Source organism: Hyaena hyaena, unplaced genomic scaffold (genome assembly GCF_003009895.1).
Source record: "Hyaena hyaena isolate Hyena2069 unplaced genomic scaffold, ASM300989v1 scaffold_141, whole genome shotgun sequence".
Lineage (NCBI taxonomy): Eukaryota > Metazoa > Chordata > Mammalia > Carnivora > Hyaenidae > Hyaena > Hyaena hyaena.
Window position 1 is genome coordinate 2,388,757 of NW_024080773.1, and position 18,852 is coordinate 2,407,608.

Genomic DNA, 18,852 nt, shown 5'->3' on the forward strand with positions numbered 1-18,852 from the left:
ATATGGAAACCAACCTGACAAAAAGTATATTAAGTAAATAAATAAACACAAAAGCAGCAAGTGTGAATGGATATCTTTTCTTTCTCATAACTACACCTTTATTTATTAACTTTATTAATTTTGGCAACAAAACCAGTGCAGAGTTTGACCCCCATTCATTAAACTGCACCCCTACACACACCAGGGCACGTTCCTCTCTGCGGTTCCTGCAGACGGGCCCCCCCAAGTCTTCGGTCTCAGGGGAAAGCCTGCTGCCCTGTGTCACTGCCCCCACAGCGGGGGCACGTAGCATCCCACCCGATGTCTAATGTCTCCTGCGGTGAGGAGAAGACCCTACGAGGCTGTCATCTGTTCTTACATCCATAGATTATTACATGCAGCTCAACACCTATAACTACAACGTCCAAAGCAACGTTCAACCTCACTTCCTAAAGGAGGTCTTGGCCATGACGGCCTATAAGGGTTTACGGTCGTGAGTCAAGGGCATTTCCCTTCTGTGTGTCAGAGGGCAGTGTGGGGTGACGAAGGAGCGGTGACTCACAGCCCAAGGCTCCGCCCATAAAGCATATATGAGCACATGTGAAAATGTTAAGGGGTTACGATGATGATGACAGCAGTCTCACCCGTCTCTGTCACCACAATGCCCTTACAGCCTCCAGTTAAGAAAGACGAACGTTTCCAACCTCACAGAAGCAAACACAGAAGCATGCCAACAGAGGCGATTACACTACATTTCCAACTTTATTACCTCGTGTGCGGTTCTTCCTCTCCAGGTGTGTTATTTATTATTCAAGTGGCCCAAGAGCAGAGGTGAGCTTGGCTTGCTTTTATAAGCACGCCAAAGAGCACAACTTATCCCGATATGCCACCTTCCAACAGTCCAGGGTCACCACATGTAAACAAGTCAGGACCTTTAGACACATAGTCATTTCTACGTATGTCCTGCTGCATCTACTTACAACTGAAGTAACCATTAGATTATGGAGACTAAGTGCTTATCAAATTTATAAAATTAAGGAATATAACCAACAGGGGCACCTGCACAGCTCAGTTGGTTAAGCATCAGACTTGACCTCAGCTCAAGTCTTGATCTCATGGTCATGACTTCGGGGCGGGAGTTGGGCTCTGTGCTGGGTGTGGAGCCTACTTAAAGACAACCTAAAGGTAATTTTTCGGGCGCCTGTGTGGCTCTGTCGGCAGAGCATCTGACTCTTGATCTCAGCTCAAGTCACGATCTCACTGCTCTGTGGGTCAGAGCCCTGCATCAGGCTCCATGCTGACAGATCGAAGCCTGCTTGGGATTCTCTCTCTCTGCCCTCCCACACTCTCACTCTTTCTCTCTCAAAATAAATAAATTTTAGAAACAAATAAATCACCCACACACATTGGCTGTAAAGGGATCATAAATTCAAAATCACACCTTTTAATAGGACATTATAGCTGTGTCTTATTACATGATTCTACACAGCACAGTTTACCAATGTTCTAAATGCCCCTCAGGGAGATGGTCCTCATTTTGTGGAGCTACGTCCCTAAAAGTGTGGGACAGAATGTCATCATGCCTGCAGCCTACGTTCACTGCAGACGCTCCAGCAGAAGAATGCACAGGCCACAAACACACACACGCAGCACCGAGGAACTCCGGCACGTTCTTCCCATGCTGCCGTGGATTTGAAATTGTGATGATGAAGCACCTGCACAGTGATGCTCACTCACCTTTCAAGTGGCCGCAACCCCGCTCCTCATGGCAGCGGAGGGCCAGGTGCACCCAAGACGCGCGGGGACCGTTCGCTCTTCCCTCAGCCTGCCAAGAACAAGCGAGACGAGACGTCACCACAAGGAGTTTTACAGAACGAATGCTATTTCTCTCAAGAAACTGTGCTCCCTGGAAGACAAGCCTCTAGATTCAAATGTTGCTGTAACTGTTCGTTTTTAAGCCAGGAGGAAGGCGGAGACAGAAAAAACGGCTCCCGCCTCATACTGAACGTGGGGGACAGCCATACGCCTCACCCGCTCTGGGAACTTCTGGGACCAAGAAAGTCCTCATGAAGTCTCTTTAAGTCACATGGACTTGGGGGCCGTGACATGTGATGGAGAAGAACCTCCAACGAGAAGAACATGGGAGGCCCCAGGGCCGGAGTCTGGGACTTGGGAGAGCTCTCGAGGCGGCCACGCATAGCCACGCGGCTGGGCCTCCCGGGGGCCTTTCCAGCACAGGTGACCAGACTCACCCCGCCCGCCCTAGATGACAGCACACACAGCGCCACGGTCTGTAAGTCACACTCCGTTCCCTGCGGTCGGACGAGGGGGACGTGCGACCAGAACACAACAGAGATGAAACCCTCCTCAGACCTTCTGACCCTGGGCTCCAGGCGCGTCTCACCACACAGGCTGTGCCCCCACCCCACACGATGCCCTCCCAAAAACCAACCTCAAGGCCAAATGGCCAAACCCTTTCATCCACAGTCTGAGGGGTGAGGGGGCGTGCACTGCGATTTGTCCCCAGAGAGTATTTATCAACAAACACTCTTAACAGTGCCGTGAACACTCTAATCATGATCACCAGTTCTTATAGCCATCACCACTAATTACACGTCCCTTTAACACACAACAACCCTTAAAGTAATTGTGACATTTTATATATATTCCTTCTTTTCCTCCCTTTTTTCTCAGAAGAGCACACTGTGGGCCAAGGGAAGTCAAACAAGCATCACCTGGCGCCCCTGGTGGCTCTTTGCCACAACAAAAGGCAATTATCACTTGGTGTGGAGGGTTTTGCACTCAGGTCTGTAAGGAGCAGGGGCTGGAGGTGGGGCCACAACGACAGACACCTGTGTCCAAGGCGCCCTGGACAGAAGCCTAGGAAGTGCGTCAGGGCCCTCACTTGCCTTGCCGTCCCTTCTCCTCTCACGAAAACTGCCTCGAGCTGCTTCCGCACCAGGGACATGGGGCACCTGCTCACCGGGACGCTGCGGCCCCCAAAGGAGATGGGGTGGCGTCTCAATGCCACACGCAGTGGGCACCTGGACCCCGGAAAACTCCCAGGAAGTTCTGCCAAGAGCTACCCAAAACTAAGGGGAGAAACCTCAGCCCCTTTGGGAACACCAGTTTCACTCAAAGATGAGCAAGCAAGGGTGCCTGGGTGGCTCAGCTGGTTAAGCGTCCGAATTCAGCTCAGGTCATGATCTCACAGTTCGTGGGTTTGAGCCCCGCATAGGGTTCTGTGCTGACAGCTAGCTCAGAGCGTGGAGCCTGTCTTTGGATTCTGTGTCTCCCTCTCTCTCTCTCTGACCCTCCCCTGCTCATGCTGTCTCTCTCTCTCAAAAATAAGTAAAACATTAAAAAAAAAAAAAAAGATGAGCAAGCAAACAAATCAGGAATTTAAAACGTGCTACATGAAAACACACACGCACTGTGAGAATGTAATCACTGTGAGAAGTTCTAAGCCAAAACTCCGACCCTTACTTGTCCAGATCATCTCTAGCTACACCCTGGCTTGCAGCGGAGGGGAGTGAGGGGAGGGCTCTCCCGTTCCATTAAACGGGGTCTCAGGAGAACACAGGGCGCTGGCAGAAACTTTAACATCACGACGAACCCAGGACACTGCCGGGGGCCCTGAGTCCAGGGAATTCTCCACAACATCAGCACTCTCAGATTTCCACCCCATCGAGGGACAGGAAGACGGACATCTAGACATAAGCAGTCCCCTCTGTACACCACACATCTGGGTGTCCAGAGGACTGAGGCCCCCCGGCCCGCCCTGCCATTACTCCCTTTGCAGCACTGACGCCTCTCCATCCCCACACCAATGGAGGTCATGTTCAGCACCTACAGTCACTGTCATTTAAACGGATGTCCCCACCATTACTAAGAAAAATAAGCTTACCAGTTTGGTTTGTGTCTAAAAGGTTTTCACCGTGAACTATATTAACAAGTCAGAACCACAGCGGCCAAGCTCCAAGAAGCCCCCAGTGGTCCTGCCTCTAGGGCTCAAGCGCGCCCCCCCTTCCCCTCCCCCTGCGGAGAAGGAGGGGGTTCCCTGTCCTCCTCCTACTTCCTGCTGAACTGGCACGGCCCTCCATCCAGTTTGGGGCAATGGGGTCTGAGGTGAAAGGCCCATTCAAGGCCAGCTCGCCCTACTCCGTCCCAGGAGGGACGCCCGCTGCCGTGTCCCAAGGGCCCCCAGCGGTCCGAGAGGACCGACCTCCCCCAATGGCCCAGCAGCATCTGAGGGCCGCTGCTTCGGCTGGTCCCTTGACCACAATTGGATCGGAGACCCCGAGTCAGAACCACCCGGCCAGGCTGCTCCCGATGTCCTGCCCCCCACACACACACACCTTGGGAGGTCACCCACGCTCACCAGTGTCTTAGGCTGCTAGGTTCTGGGGTCACTTGTTACGCACTGACCACTACACTAACTGGAAACAAACCCCACGACAAACCCCACGTATCTAACACCGTCGGTGCGGGTTTTGGGGGGTTCTGCGGAAGCCCCATGTGCCCCTCCCTGAATCCCTCCCACCCCCACCGCACAGATACCCAGGAGCCCCAATTCTGATTTAAGCCCTCCCCCGCTCCTCTTTACGGTTTCATCACATATGTGTTCTCACTATGTTCCTGCGTTTTGCCTGGTTTGAAGCCTAACACAGGGGAGACCAGAGGCCACGGGTCAGCAGCTGCCTCTTCAGATTCCAGTGCTGGGGCTGGTCCCCGCTGACCCATGTGGCCACAGCTGATTTGCACCAGGACGCTGGTGGTTCCCACTGTGCGAACAGACCTGCAACTTACCGCTCTGTTCCAGTAGAGGGTCACCCGGGGACTTGTCAGCTTCTGCTCATATAACGCCATTTACACCCCAGGGCTTGTCCCCTGGTGCGCTGAATTTCCCCAGGGTATGGACCTCAGCTCAAGAGCATGTCCACGCAGTCAGCTCTCCTGAGCCGTGCCACACTGCCCGCCACCGCACCCGGGGACAATGGACCCGTCAGCGGCCCTTCCAGCCTCTCCCAAATCACACGCGTGCTTGTTTTGCTAATCGTGGGCCAAGCTCTTGACCAACCAAAGGGAAAGCTTTTCCTGGTTGCAGCATTGCTACGGCGAGTAAACAGTACTCCAAAGCCGTGACCCAGGCGGCTGGACGTAGCAGTCACTGCACAGCGGCACGGGCTTGCAGGTAACGACGCAGACACAGCTAGCACTGCACACAGCCCTCGGGCGCAAGTCAAACTGGATTCTTAGACATGACGTTCACAGACGGTTTTCCTCCAGGTGGACTCACATCTAGGGTCCCAGCTTCCTGCCATCGTCTCAAAGAGGAAGAAAATTAACTCACACGCAACCCCGCCAAATTCCAGATTAAAGCAGGGGAAGCAGATCATTTCAGTGAAGTAGCATCGTGTTGGGTTTTTAACAGAGAGCTGATTATGTTGCTAGTATTTTCACAGAGGAGATGAGTTTGTTACTTCCCATAACTAATGCTATGGGTGGGGACTCTACAAAAAAATACTTAGGTTCTCTTTATACGAACAGTTTACTTTAATTCAATTTCTTAGGTAGCAACAGGAATTTTTATGATAATTATTTGTATCTCTAGTAAAAACATGCTCTCAACTTTTCCACTGGCATTAAATACAAAAAGAAAGAGAGAGAAAGACATTCTTTCAATGTGGTCAGGAAGGAGAGCGAAATGTTACTGTAAATCTCAAGGAGGCTCACATCATGTCTGAAAACAATGGCATCATATGACTAAAATCAGGTCACTGCACCTTGATCTCTTGACAGTTCCAATTTGTTTTCTTTGTTTACCCCTATGAAGTAGAACTACTCTTACCCCCATTTACAGAAGGAAGCTTGAGGCACCGAAAGCAGGCAAGCTGTCCATAGTCACAGAGCCAGTGAGTAGGAGACGGATGACCTGAGCCCGGGCCACTTACTCCACAATCCGTATGCCTGAGGGCTGCTCTGGGCAGTTTCCTTGGTCCCCCAAGACCAACAAAGGCCCTGCCACGGTCACAATCGTAGCAGTGACCAATGACTGGCATCTACACCAAGCCAGCCCTGCCCGCATGCTCTACTGAGTTTCCCTAACCCCCTACTACCCAGCAGGGACCGCGCCCACCGTACAGCTGGGTTGTAGAGGCTTAGGCTCTGGAGTCTCAGTAACATGGCCAAAACCACACAGACAACAACATAAAACGGAGGAGACACATTTGAACTTGGTCTTGGATGTCAGAGTCCCTGCTTGTTCCATAATGGGCCCTTCTGACCAAAAGAAGTACCTGATCCCGGGCTCGGGGCAGGCCAGTACTGACGTTATGTCTGGAACAGGTGCCGTACTGGGAGACTGAGGCCGAGTGCAGAGAAAAGCTCAGGGCGCAGCACCACCCCCTCAGGGGTTACCCTGAGGCCTCTCTTCACACAGCGTTCTCACCTGTAAAATGGGGCTCCTGTACATCCAAGGGCTGCTGTGAGGGCTACGGAGACCGAGAGGCACAAGGGATGAGGCACCGCGGGGCGTCGCATACACACCAGACCCGGGAAGGACAAGGTGAAAAGTGCCCCCGATCTGGGGGCAGCCCTGCAGCCCTGCCCTGACACCCACACCCAGCCCTGCATACCCCACAACGGATGACCTGACAAGCCGCAAGAGGCCACTGCTGTGCCACTTTCTTCTGCCAACATTATCATCTCCTCTTCCTGTCCAGCCCTGAGCAGAATACCCTTGCCAACCCATCACCCTTGACGGGTTCGACATTCTTAACCTGAGTGCTGGAGCTGGGAAGGACTCTACAGAAACACCGGGCTCACTCAGCCTTTCTATCACTGACGATAGAAAATCTCAGGCACTCGTTTCAAACAGCAACATCTCTTCCAAGTCTTTCCAGTGGCCTGGACATCACCCCAAATCATCGGGCCAATGAAGAAAACCCTCGATAAATGCCTGGCAAATGACAGATTTAAAAAGGTCCCAACAACATTACATGCAGCATCGCGCACAGCATCTCCACCTCGCCTAGGATTACACCATTGAACGTATGAAGTGCCGTTGACCAAATCTGTACATTTATAACTACGTTTAAGAAGCTAAAAAAATTAATTGACTGGGAGGCTCCTGGGTGGCTCAGTTGGTTGAGCCTCAGACTTCAGCTCAGGTGATAATCTCACGGTTTGTGAGCTTGAGCCCCTCAGGCTGTCGGCGCAGAGCCCTCTTCAGATTCCCTGTCCCCCTCTCTCTGCCTCTCCCCTGCCTGCACTCTCCCCTCAAAATAATTATTTTTTAAAAATTAAATGGCTGGTTAATTATGCTATTGGATACAGAAGTAAAGATAGCAAAATGGGGGAAAAAATCTGGATGAAATTTGACTTTAGCAGCAGGGCCTCCAGGCTACACGCCAGCCAACTCCCTGGTCTCCGGCCTTTCTGTACCCAGAGCAGGTGTGAGGGGCGGGGGTAAGCGTGTGCCACAGTCCGTCCCGCAAAATCGTCCTTGGCCACCTGATGCAATCTGTGAGTAAGCCGCACAGGGAAACAGGGAAGGGCGTCTCGTTACTTCAGGAAAGGCTGCATCTCGTGTCGGTTCATAACCTGATCTGGAGTGGTGCGGGAAGCCATCCACGGGGCAGTGTTCCAGAGGGGGCGGCCAGTACAGGGCGGCCAGAGCCACAGGATGCTAGCAAGCGTTATGAGAACAGAAGCAGCTGCTGCTAAGGTTTTCTCAGAAGTGCTCGGGGCCAAACCTTCTTTTCTTTCTTTTTCTGATTTTTTTTTGAAAGTTTATTTATTTTGAGAGACAGAGATGGTGCGAGTGGGGGAGGGGTGGAGATCCAGAGGGAGGGGCAGAGATCTAGGGAGTAGAGAAGGAGAGGACAGAGACCACACAGGCTCTCCAGCGCCCCGCACAGTGACGGGCTGCCCCAGACAAGTCGCCAGCTGCAAGGGTCTCCATAGGCAGTGTCCTGTTCTGCAGTTCACACTGGGATACAGAAATACCCCGCACTTCCAGTACCAGCCTGTCCTCAGCTTTGCTGGCAGGAGCTGAGAGTCCAGTGAAACACGAGGTGGAGTGTCACCGCAGCGGCCGCCTCACAGGCAGCAATTTCCAGCATTTAGGACTTCCTGGACGTGAAGAACACGGCTGGCCAGCGCGGGTGCGCCACCTCCTGGTCCCGAGGGAGCTCGTGCCCACCCAGAGCTCTGGAACAGAAGGTGCCGGTTCCTGTCCAAAGGATTCAACGGAACGTAAAGAACACAGCTGACAACGACTAAGACTTTACGGCTGTCCCCTTGCTCGCCCACGAGGCACAGAGAAAGCCTGAGGCCGCAAGACACCCAACATATCCCTGAATGCAGCAAACGCTTCGCCTCCACACAGGGCCCCAAAGCACCAAGGCCGTGGGCTGCGGTGGCCACGCGAGCCCAGGGACACCTGCCAGAACAGAAGGGAGGGTGGGGCCATAAGCCCTGCTCCCACAAAGTTCCTACACCGAAGACTCTAACACTCCCTCAGCCGGTGGTCCTCGCAGACGGGAAGGTGAGCACAGCCGTCGGGCACAAGGTGCTCGTGCCAGCTACGCCACAGGAGCGATAAGGGCAGGCACTGGCCCAGAGTCCGTCTCCTCCACCTCCGCAGACTCCCCAGCTTGGGTCCTGACTCCCCATCAGGCCCCTGCAGACCACGGAGGCCACATGGTGGAGGCGCCCCGCCCAGGAGAGGCCACGTGGTAGAGGCGTCCTGGTCCAAGGGACTCTGCACACACCCCCATCCCAGCCTCCTCTTCCACGTGGACTGGAAGCTTCTCCTGAGCCACAGCCGGGCTGCCGAACAGGTGCTGAACACCTCCTCTTATCCATTTACATCCTCCTGTTGCTTCTTGTGGGGGAGTCAGACGCCCCGTGAGGAGCTGTAAGGATGAGGATCAGTTCGCAGCGCAAGCTGTGCCCGCGTGCAGCCCACTCGGTGACCCTGGGGGAGGACCGAGGCCGGGCGGCCGGCGGCACACCCGGGAGACCCCGAGAGAGGAAAACGAAACAGACCAAGGCAGTGGCAGGCATCCGCGTGGGCACAGAGCCTGGCAGTGAGGAGCCAGCAGGGACGGGACAGGATGGGTGAGAGGGACAGCAAGGGACAAAGCACAGACACTCGATGTTCATGTGTGACGCGCAGGACTTCTCCTGTGGGTGCGGGAGCCACGGCTCGCCTGGGCAGGACCAACGTGGGAAGGGGACTGGGCGCAGTGGGGAGGGAGAGTGGGCCGAGGGTGGGGACCGCAGGGCAGAGGGCGGGCAGCTACAGAGAATCCAGGCAGGACCGGGGTCCGTGCAAGAGTAAGATGGAGAGCACATGACCTTTCTTTGCTGACTGGAAGGGGACGGGGTAACGGAAAAGGGACTGTGGGTGCCCCCGGTTCAGTCCTGATGACTGAGAAGAGGATGGTCTTTTCACAAGATGCCAGAGGGCGGGCACGTCTGGTGAGCAAGGTAAGCTCGCTGTGCACACGTCTGACCCATGTGGGCAAGAGAAGCTTTGAAAACAGTGCAACGGCCCGGTGAAAACACAATTCCGTGCTCTTAAGTTCTCGGTGGCCAACACAGGAACGGAACTCACATCAGAGAGGGCAGGTGGCTTACTCCAGGCCGCACAGCCAGAAAGAGAGGAACTAAACTTGAATCCAGAATGGCCTGCTTCTGGAGTGTCGGCTTTTCTTCTAGGATGTTCTAGCGCTGCGTTAAGGGCCTACCACTGCTCCTTCTGTACACTTAGGGCTCGGTGGTCTGCTCTTCCCCTGCTGCTCCCTCCTGATAACAGAGTCCAGGCAACCCTGAACTACCTCCTTCTGCTCCCCAGGAACACGGTCCCCACGGCTGAGCTCTGGCTCGTGCCTGTCCTGGCCCCATCTCCACTTCCTCTAGTTCATCCCAAAGACCACTTCTTTGGGTCCTGGTTTCCACAGGGGACATTTCTGAACTCGTCTGCCACACCCTTGTATCAGGGCATTCAAAGTTCCCTGACGGTGGCCTTCATTTAACTCATTTGCGTCACTGGCTGAACCCAGCCAGGATTCCTTCCATCCTCCATTGCTGGCTATCTGTGATGATATCACCTTGGGGAGAAGGGAGGGAGGCCACTGGGGAAGGACACACAGTGTTTATGTAGAGCCTGCCACTCTCCAAGTACTGTCCTGGGCACCGGAGAGGACGGCACAGCCCCAGAACATACGGTCCCATCGATAGGGGATGTCTGCTTGAAAAACAAATTCACACACACACATACCACAAAGCACATAAAATATACAAAATATTTGATAAAACTAAGGGCTGGGTATATAAGTTCGTTACATTATTCTCTACATTTTGTAAATGTTTAAAACATTTCAGAAAACAAACATTTAAAAATGAGAAACAAAGAAATGTAAAGCCTCATCTCCCAGGACAAAGAACTGGCTGGTCAGACTGACTCGTTCACACAGGTTCGAGATAGAGAAAAGCTTCCTGTGATATGTTTTGTTTTTAGCATCCTGCTCCACCGCTGAAAAAGCAACCAGAACAAAAGATGGCAATGCACAGATTTAGACGATATGAATGCAATCAAAAAATAGAATGAGGTTTTCAGTGAGTCGAGACTTCCCTCCTTCCACCACCGTATCCTCTGTGATGACGAATAATAGAAAAAAAATAACAGAAAAACATGGCCACTTTTTTTAATAAAGGAAGAGATTTTTTTTAAGTAAGTTCTACCCCCAGTGTCGGGCTCAAATTCATGACCCCAAGATCGAGAGTCACATACTCTACCAATGAAGCCAGCGAGGTGCCCCAAAGCCACCTGTTTTTGTTTTTGTTTTTTGAGATAGAGAGAGTGAAAAAGAGAGTACATGCAAGCAGGCAGAGAGAGAGAAAGAGAGAATCCCAAGCAGGCTCCATACCATCAACACAGAGCCCAACATGGGGCTCGAACCCACAAACCATGAGACCATGCCCTGAGCTAAAATCAAGAGTCAGACGCCCTGTGATGGAGTCCCCAGGTACCCCCACAACCATTTTCTAATACACTCTGGCCTCAGTCAGGAAGCCCTGGGAATAACCGCTACCATCGACTTTACACCGACCATGTGCGGGGCATTTGAACACAAATGGTGTACAAACCTGTACAAGCATCACTGTCCTCATTTTACAGATGAGGAAATGAACATTAACACAACTCAAGCAATGTGAATGACATGCCCTCGCTGGCGGCTGGCAGCACAGGGACCCTCCCCCATCTCGCCAGTAATCACAAGCCTTGGTTTCATTTCCAATGCTGCGATGTGTGCCTTCCAGCAACCTGGTGCTCCCACATGCACCGTCCACGAACTTTTGCGCTACACAAATGAGCAAAGCCGATAAAATCGCCACCAGGCAGTTCAGTAAATTAAAAACCAAAAAAGTCCAAGAAATCACAGTGTTAAAATCTACAGTATCAGAACAGTACCTCCAAATTTTCTTGAGGCAATAAAGAAAATTGACTGGTAAAAAAAAGTAATTGCGCGATCCTCTGTAGACATAACAGTGCACAAAATTCTAGACGGAGCAGCGGCATCATTTGAAGGGACCTTAAAGATGTAACTGACAACAGACATGCGAGACAAAAAGTGAATTCTTAACGTCAATTTCTAATGCCTTCTATCTTTAAATGCTGTTACCAAAATGAGTGTGTGAAACGTGCGCTCTACACGGAGACAGAGGAACGGGACGGGCTGGAGCACTTAAGCAGGCTGAGATTTTTGGTATTCACTGAATTTTCAATCAAGAATAACATAAGACTTGACTCCAGTAGGAGTCACCACACCATTCTGGAAACGGAACACAGATAAAGCGGGAGAGGTCGCATCTCATCTGCACCAGTACCTCTGAGCCTCCAATGGAGGGCGCTGTGCACGTCCTCCATCACTTCTGCCACAGGGTCCAAGTTTTGGGGCCTAACCCACTCTGACCATGCCGCCCAGACGGTAAGGAACTTTCTGAATGCAAACCAGGTAATTAATCAGAGCCCTCTCCCCGCCGGACCCCCTTCCCAACGAGATCCCGCCTCATAGAGAGCCTACGCACTACTGGGGTGGAGGGGAGAGCCTCCGGGAACATTTACACATGCGGGTAGGGTACAGATGCCAAGGAAGAAGGCAAAGAAGGAGCCTCCAGGAAGGAAGAGAAGCTGGGAGACCCAAGGAGGGAAAGGAAGGGAAAGAAGGGTGCTCCGTGGCAGTCGAGGAGGAGGAGGAGGTCAGGATGGCCATCTCAGTGGAGAGTTCGGGGAAGGTGCAGCTGAAAGGGGGCTTGGCAGAGGAAGGGAGATGCACACACGTGCATATAAATAATCTGGAGGCTTCTGCCATTCCTCCTCTGATCTCATTCTCCCCAAGAGCAGGGGCCACTTCCCCCCAAAGGCAGTAAAGACACCGATCACGGGTGTCACTGGTCCACCAGGGGACACGCAGGCAGGAGCCTGCCACGTTCTCTCCACCACAACCAGGATGCACAGGAGACCACAACAGACCAGATGCCACAGCACAGAGACCACACTTCTGTCCGGCTGTCACCTGTAAAGCAGTGGCTGTGTCACAGCCCAGGTATCAGAGGCACCACAGTGAGTCAGCTGCGCTCAAAATGTTAATGGTACAAAAGGACCCAATTATCCTTTCTCCCAAAGACATACAGCTGATGATATCTTGCACGCTGAACCAAACAATTAATTCAGACGGCATTATGGTTATTCTTTGAAGCAGAATATTTGACTGATTGCCAAAGTGACTGACTAAATATGTAAATTATATGACTGAGTATCAAATGTGCATGTAATCTTTCCAGGTCACCTATTTAAATCAAGGCCTTCTCTGAAATCCACCCCACAACTCTGCAATCCATACACACACATACCCATCAGTAAAAAGACCAAGACAGATGCTAACACATGACTGAACAGACAGATCCTAAAGCAAGAAAAATGGAGTTTCACTAGAAACACGTAGTACACAGTGCAGTCAGTAAACTCCAAGATGGGCCGCCCTCTTGAGACACATCCGGGCCTTCAGAAAATGTGGGCAAACAGACCTGACAGACGCTGTTTAATCCATGGTTACTCATATTTGGTTCTTATCAAGTCTAGAAAGATACCCAGGTCACTTCTCCCATCACACACAGGAAGCTAACCTCAATCTTCCAGGTCTCTGCAAAAACAGTGCCCAAAGTGTCACTGCAGGATGACAGTCACCCCCGGCCAGGGGACCCCCAAACAGGGCAGGGAGTCTGGCTGCTGCTCCCTGTTCTCCATCCAGCCTCCCCAACCACATGGATTCCGGAAGACATATGCATGTAAATGCCCAGTGCATGCCGGGAGCACGTGGTGACAGCCCGGCCCCCCTCCCAGACTGCTGTCCTGCCATAGAAACCCCCGGGCTGCTGGAAACAGGCTCATGGCTGAGCAGAACGCTTGCAGAAATCATTACCTGCACGTCCAGAAAGGGCTCTGAGGAGGGCTGTGCCGGCCATGGCCAACAGGCTGAGCTGGGGGCCCAGTGTCGCCGCCAGATCTTCTTCCAGAGCGCCAATAGGCGGGACCGGTGGGAGCAGAAGACAAGAAGAGAGCAGGCTCTTTTCCAAGCACGTGGACAGGCCTTCACTAAAGGTTGCCACCAAGTTCCCTGGCAAGACTGCTCTCAAAGACTCTTTTCCTCAGCTAACAGGGGTTACACACCAATAAGCCTAATGGAAGTCAAAAACACCCGGAACCCGCTAACCTTGTCGCTCAGCCCAGTGGTCTCACCCATGCTCAGCACACTTCCATTAGCCAGGAAGTGTGGGCGAACCATCTAACACAAAGCCTGTTTGATAACAGTGCTGACGATCTCAGGTAATTTATGGAGAACTGTCTGCGGTGAGAAACAGGACAGCCATGCAGGTACAAAATGGTTGTCAGCGAGCCGCGATGGAGGGCTGCCTGAAGGCTGCGGCCCTGCATCATGGGAGAGGAACTCGCCAGTCCAGGGAACAGATATAAACTTAGAATTCCAAGTACGGTTTCTCCATCACCTTCATATCATCAGAAAGTCAATACATTCCAAATCGGGGACCTCCCCCCCTGTTCTGTGAAACGGCTCCCTTGACCTCAGGCAAATACCAGCGCTTCACCTGAATGCTGTTGAAAGGACTTGGGGTTATATAGGTCCAGGAGGGAGGCATTCCCTTGCCCAAAGTTGAATGTGGCAGCTCGGCAGTACAACTGATCACAAGAAGGCTTACATTTTCCTTATTTAAAATAAAAAAAAAAAGCAATACATAAGTAAATAAATAAAAATAAATTTAGAAAGCAAAAATAAATAAATTAAAAAAAAAAAGACGCTGGCCTCACACACACTGATAGAGTGACTCGCAATGGCCAAAACACTGACGCAACCCGAGTGTCCATGAAGAGGTGAATGCACAGATGGTATAGGGCACACACATGATGGAATACAAGGAGTAGGAATTCTGACACCTGCTACCACATTTGCCAAGTGACAGAGGCCATGTGTCCCAAGGGTGGCCAAAATCACAAAGTTTAGAGTGGTGGCCTAGGGCTGGGGAAGGGGGAGGAATGGAGAGCGAGTGTCTGTTGGGTGTGGAGTCTCAACTGGCAAGGATGAACGCATTCTGGGGGCGGATGGTGGCAACGCCAACACTTGCATGAAAAAGTGAAAACACTTAATGCCGCTGAACTGTATACTTAAAAATTGTTAAGATGAGGGCGCCTGGGTGGCTCAGTCACTCAATCATCGGACTTCAGCTCAGGTCATGATCTCACGGTTCGTGGGTTCGAGGTTCGCGTCAGGCTCTGTGCTGACAGCCAGCTCAGAGCCTGGAGCCTGCTGCAGATTCTGTGTCTCCCTCTCTCTCTGACCCTCCCCTGCTCATGCTGTCTCTCTCTCTCTCTCTCAGAAATAAATAAAACATTAAAAAAAATTTTTTAAATCATTAAGATGCTAAATGTTATGTCACATATGTTGTCTGATGATTAAAACAAAACAAATAAAAGATGTCTGTAGTCTTTCAAAGCAAATTAATAGGTTGGGAACATTCTCCATCACATCTTTGAAATGTTATGCTTGAAGCCTATACAAATAAAATATATATTGTTCTGTATATTTAAGGATCCACCAAAACTGTCTTCATTTTCCATACTTGGCCAAAATCCGATTTTTGGTTTTGATGTGGAAGGCCAAAGAGCAGAATGCATCTTCCAATGCTGTTCCCGGCATCCCTGAACTGGTGTGTGATCAGTGACCTCACCATTCAGCATGGCAACGTCAGGAAGGTAAACCAGGCACACCATTCCAATATTCACTGGTAATATCAGAAGATTCATTCCAAATGCTGGGGAGCATTCCCAGTCAATCTTTTTTTTTTTTTTTTTAAGTTTAGTTATTTATTTTGAGAGAGAGGAAGGGAGCACGAGCAAGGGGGAGGAGCAGAGACAGAGAATCCCAAGCAGGCTCCTCACTGTCTGCGCAGAGCACGTGTGGGGCTTGAACCCGTGAACCACGAGATCCTGACCTAAGCCAAAATCAGAAGTCTGAAGTTTCAGCGACTGAGCCACCCAGGCTCCCATTCCCAGCAATTCTTAGGATAAAAAATCTGTCCCACCCAAACATAAACAACGTGACAAGGGTTTCTGTCGTATACTCATGACTTACATAAGTACTTATATACTTAGCACATGACACAGATGTCCCGAAACGCTCAAAGACAGGATGGGGTGGCTGGCTATTAGCTGATCTCAAAGGCTGCTTGAATACCGTCCTCACACTATATTCTGCAGGGAGCAGTCGATGCAGCATGCTCATGACAGTATCAGAGGGCAAGCTCCCTAACTCAATGGGATCCGTGTTCGAAGCTGTCTCTGGAGTGAGCAGGCCTCTCTCACATGTCGCCCCTGCACAGAGTCTTCCGTCACTCCTCTCCAGGGAAGATGCTGAAACCGGTAGCAGGCAGCGAGAGTTGAGATGCAGATGGGAGATTTGGACAACAGCTTTGTTATCTTGAAAGCCAATTACACCACTCCACAGCACGCCAAGAGCCGAGGCGTAAGGACGCATTTTTCTCTCGCTGGCTGTGGGAAGCAGCAGCCGCATACAACAATTCCAGGAAAAAATCTGCACAAAGGCAACAATGTCACTTCTGCTTCTGAGACTGTCCAGATCTACTCTTTGTCAAGCACTGCACAAAGTTGGGGGGAGGGGCCGCTCCAACAAACCATGCCACCGTCACCAAGAAAAGCGTCGCATCCAGGAGTGGAAGAGGAGTCCGTGACTTGACAGAAGTTTAGTAAGCGGGACACACACTTCCCCTCATAGTGCGTTATGCTGATGGCTGGCCCAAACAGTAAGAATGATTCAAAAACCAAAATCACAAATAAAGCCACGTGGCCCCTCCACCCCATGGAGTCATTACCTACCCTGTACCACAAACGTTCACAACCCTGAACACACACACTAAGACAGTAACTTTCCCGTGCCATGGTGCTGCTACAGTCTTCACAACACTAATAATTTTCATAAAATTCTCGATCTCGACTTGCATGCCAGAAGCAAATTCCAGAATGACTGAGATTTCCTTTTGGAAAACAGGTCCTTTTAACATCCCATCTTCTGGCACTTGGCCAAAAGGTTCATTCAGTGCACATTCAGTATTTACATAAAGCTGACAGGAGGGATAGACACCAAAATGACAACAGTGGCTATCAACGGCTCATAGTTTCTGAACGATGTTGTTTTTGCTTATGTGTTTTCTAAATAGAGAAAGGGAAGTAGGAGACAGCAGGGGAGGAGGAGAAAAAAGGAAAAAGGTTTTCTAAAGGAAAACCAAACCCGGGTTAAAAGGCAAATGGGGCGCCTGGGTGGCTCAGTTGGTTGGGCGTCCGACTTCAGCTCAGGTCATGACCTCACAGTCTGTGGGTTTGAGCCCCATGTTGGGCTCTGTGCTGACAGCTCAGAGCTTGGAGTCTGCTTCAGATTCTGTGTCTCCCCCTCTCTCTGTCCCCCGCTCATGCTGTTTCTCTCTCTCTCTCAAAAGTAAATAAACATTAAAAACAAACAAACAAACAACTTTTTTAAGGCAGAAAAGCCTCCAACAGCCAGACTCCTGGGGGCCATCCCACATCCACGACCACGTGCACCTGCCCACCCAGTCACCACCTTCCAGAACGGGTTAGCCAAAGTCCCCGAGGTCCCTGCCGCCAGCACACGTGGACTTGGATCACTCCATGCTGCCGTGAGGTCCCCGTGTAGACGCCCTCCCTGGAGTGCTCCTGAGGGCAGGGCCCGCACCTCCCCATCTGTGGGCCTGAGAGCCTCACTCAGCCTGACTCAATGAGGGCCGGCAAAGAACACGGCACCTTCAGGTACCTTCCAGACCCCGCCGACGCCCCCTCTGCTTGGCCTGGGCCTGGTGACAGCCAGAAACACTACCAAAGGCCATGGTGAGTGGCCTCCCCTGAAGGAACTGACCTTCACTGCTGCCTGGTGCCGTTGGCGATGGGAATTGCACACTAGGTTTCACCACGGGTCCACGTGGAACAGCCATCCCTTGGTGACAGCAGTGGCCATAGCTGTGGCCTATCAGGAAAGATGCCACAGGGAAGCAGGGCAGCCAGTCTCCGACCTGGACCTTGCCAGCCTCCCAGAAAGGACTTAAGACAGAGGATTTCTAAGAATGGAGCACTGCTCCACATGGCTGCAAACACTGACGGCAGTGCATTGGGGGCCCAGGACGGGGCAGTGAACGACAAGAAGGGGACGCCAGGGGAGCTGGCGAGCAGGCCGCTGAGGTCTGCAGACAGATGGCGGGGGCACCCCCTCCCCGAACGGCAGCCCTTTCTACCCGCGGAGCCCATGTGGGAGGACAGGCTAACAGCAGGCCATCATTAGAAAGACACCTCAGTGACTGACTTCTGACTTCTGCAACACCGGTGGTCTCGCGTCCCGGCTGCAGCTGACAACAGGTGGACAGAGGCTCCACGGAGGTCAGACTGCCTGCTAGGAAGTCATCCTTTCCTTTGTCCCCCTGGGAGCACGTAAGCCTGCCAGACAAAAGGCCCTGAGGGTGAGAGCAGCGGTGCTCACCCCAAGCAGTCACCACCAAGCAGCACTTCCGCGCAGCAGGGGAGGCACACACCTCCCTGCCTGTCATTGATCTTCCAGATCTTATTTCCAAGGGCTGCTCTGTACCCACCGTGTGGGCACACACCGTTCGTTAGGCCAGTCCCCCCTTGATGGGAATATGGTTTCTGACTTTTTGCTCCGGTAAGCGGCTCTAGGGTGAATGGGGATCTCAATTATTTCTTAAAATAAACTCCCGGAAGCAGAACCGCTGGATCAAAGCATAGGGAAGCATCTGTGCCGTCCTTCTTAAAAGCTACCCTGCGATACAGGAGTGCTGATGCATAGGGGCACATGTACCCCAATGTTCATAGCAGCACTCTCAACAATAGCCAAAACATGGAAAGAGCCTAAGTGTCCATCAATGGATGTATGGATCAAGAAGATGTGGTTTATCTATACCATGGAATACTACATGGCAATGAGAAACAATGAAATCTGGCCATGTGTAGCAACGTGGATGGACCTTGAGGGTGTTATGCTGAGCGAAATCAGGCAGAGAAGGACAAATATCATATGTTTGTACATATAGGAGGATTAGGAGGAACCTAATGAAGGACCATGGGGAAGAAGGGGAAAAATAGTTGGGGAGAAGGAGGGAGGCAAACCATGAGAGACTCTTGAATGCTGAGAACAAACTGAGGGCTGATGGGGTGGGGGAAGCAGGAGGGGGTGATGGGCATGGAGGAGG

The 18,852-nt window shown here is 51.8% G+C and overlaps 1 protein-coding gene across 1 annotated transcript in view; it reads right to left on the minus strand.

Moving 5' to 3' along the window:
- SGMS1 (sphingomyelin synthase 1) overlaps positions 1-18,852 on the minus strand; it is a 262,857-nt gene that overhangs the window by 233,920 nt on the left and 10,085 nt on the right. Inside the window, exon 2 of the mRNA XM_039238521.1 lies at positions 1,717-1,804. The gene's annotated coding sequence lies outside the window, so the exon portion shown is untranslated. The remainder of the gene's footprint in view (positions 1-1,716; positions 1,805-18,852) is intronic.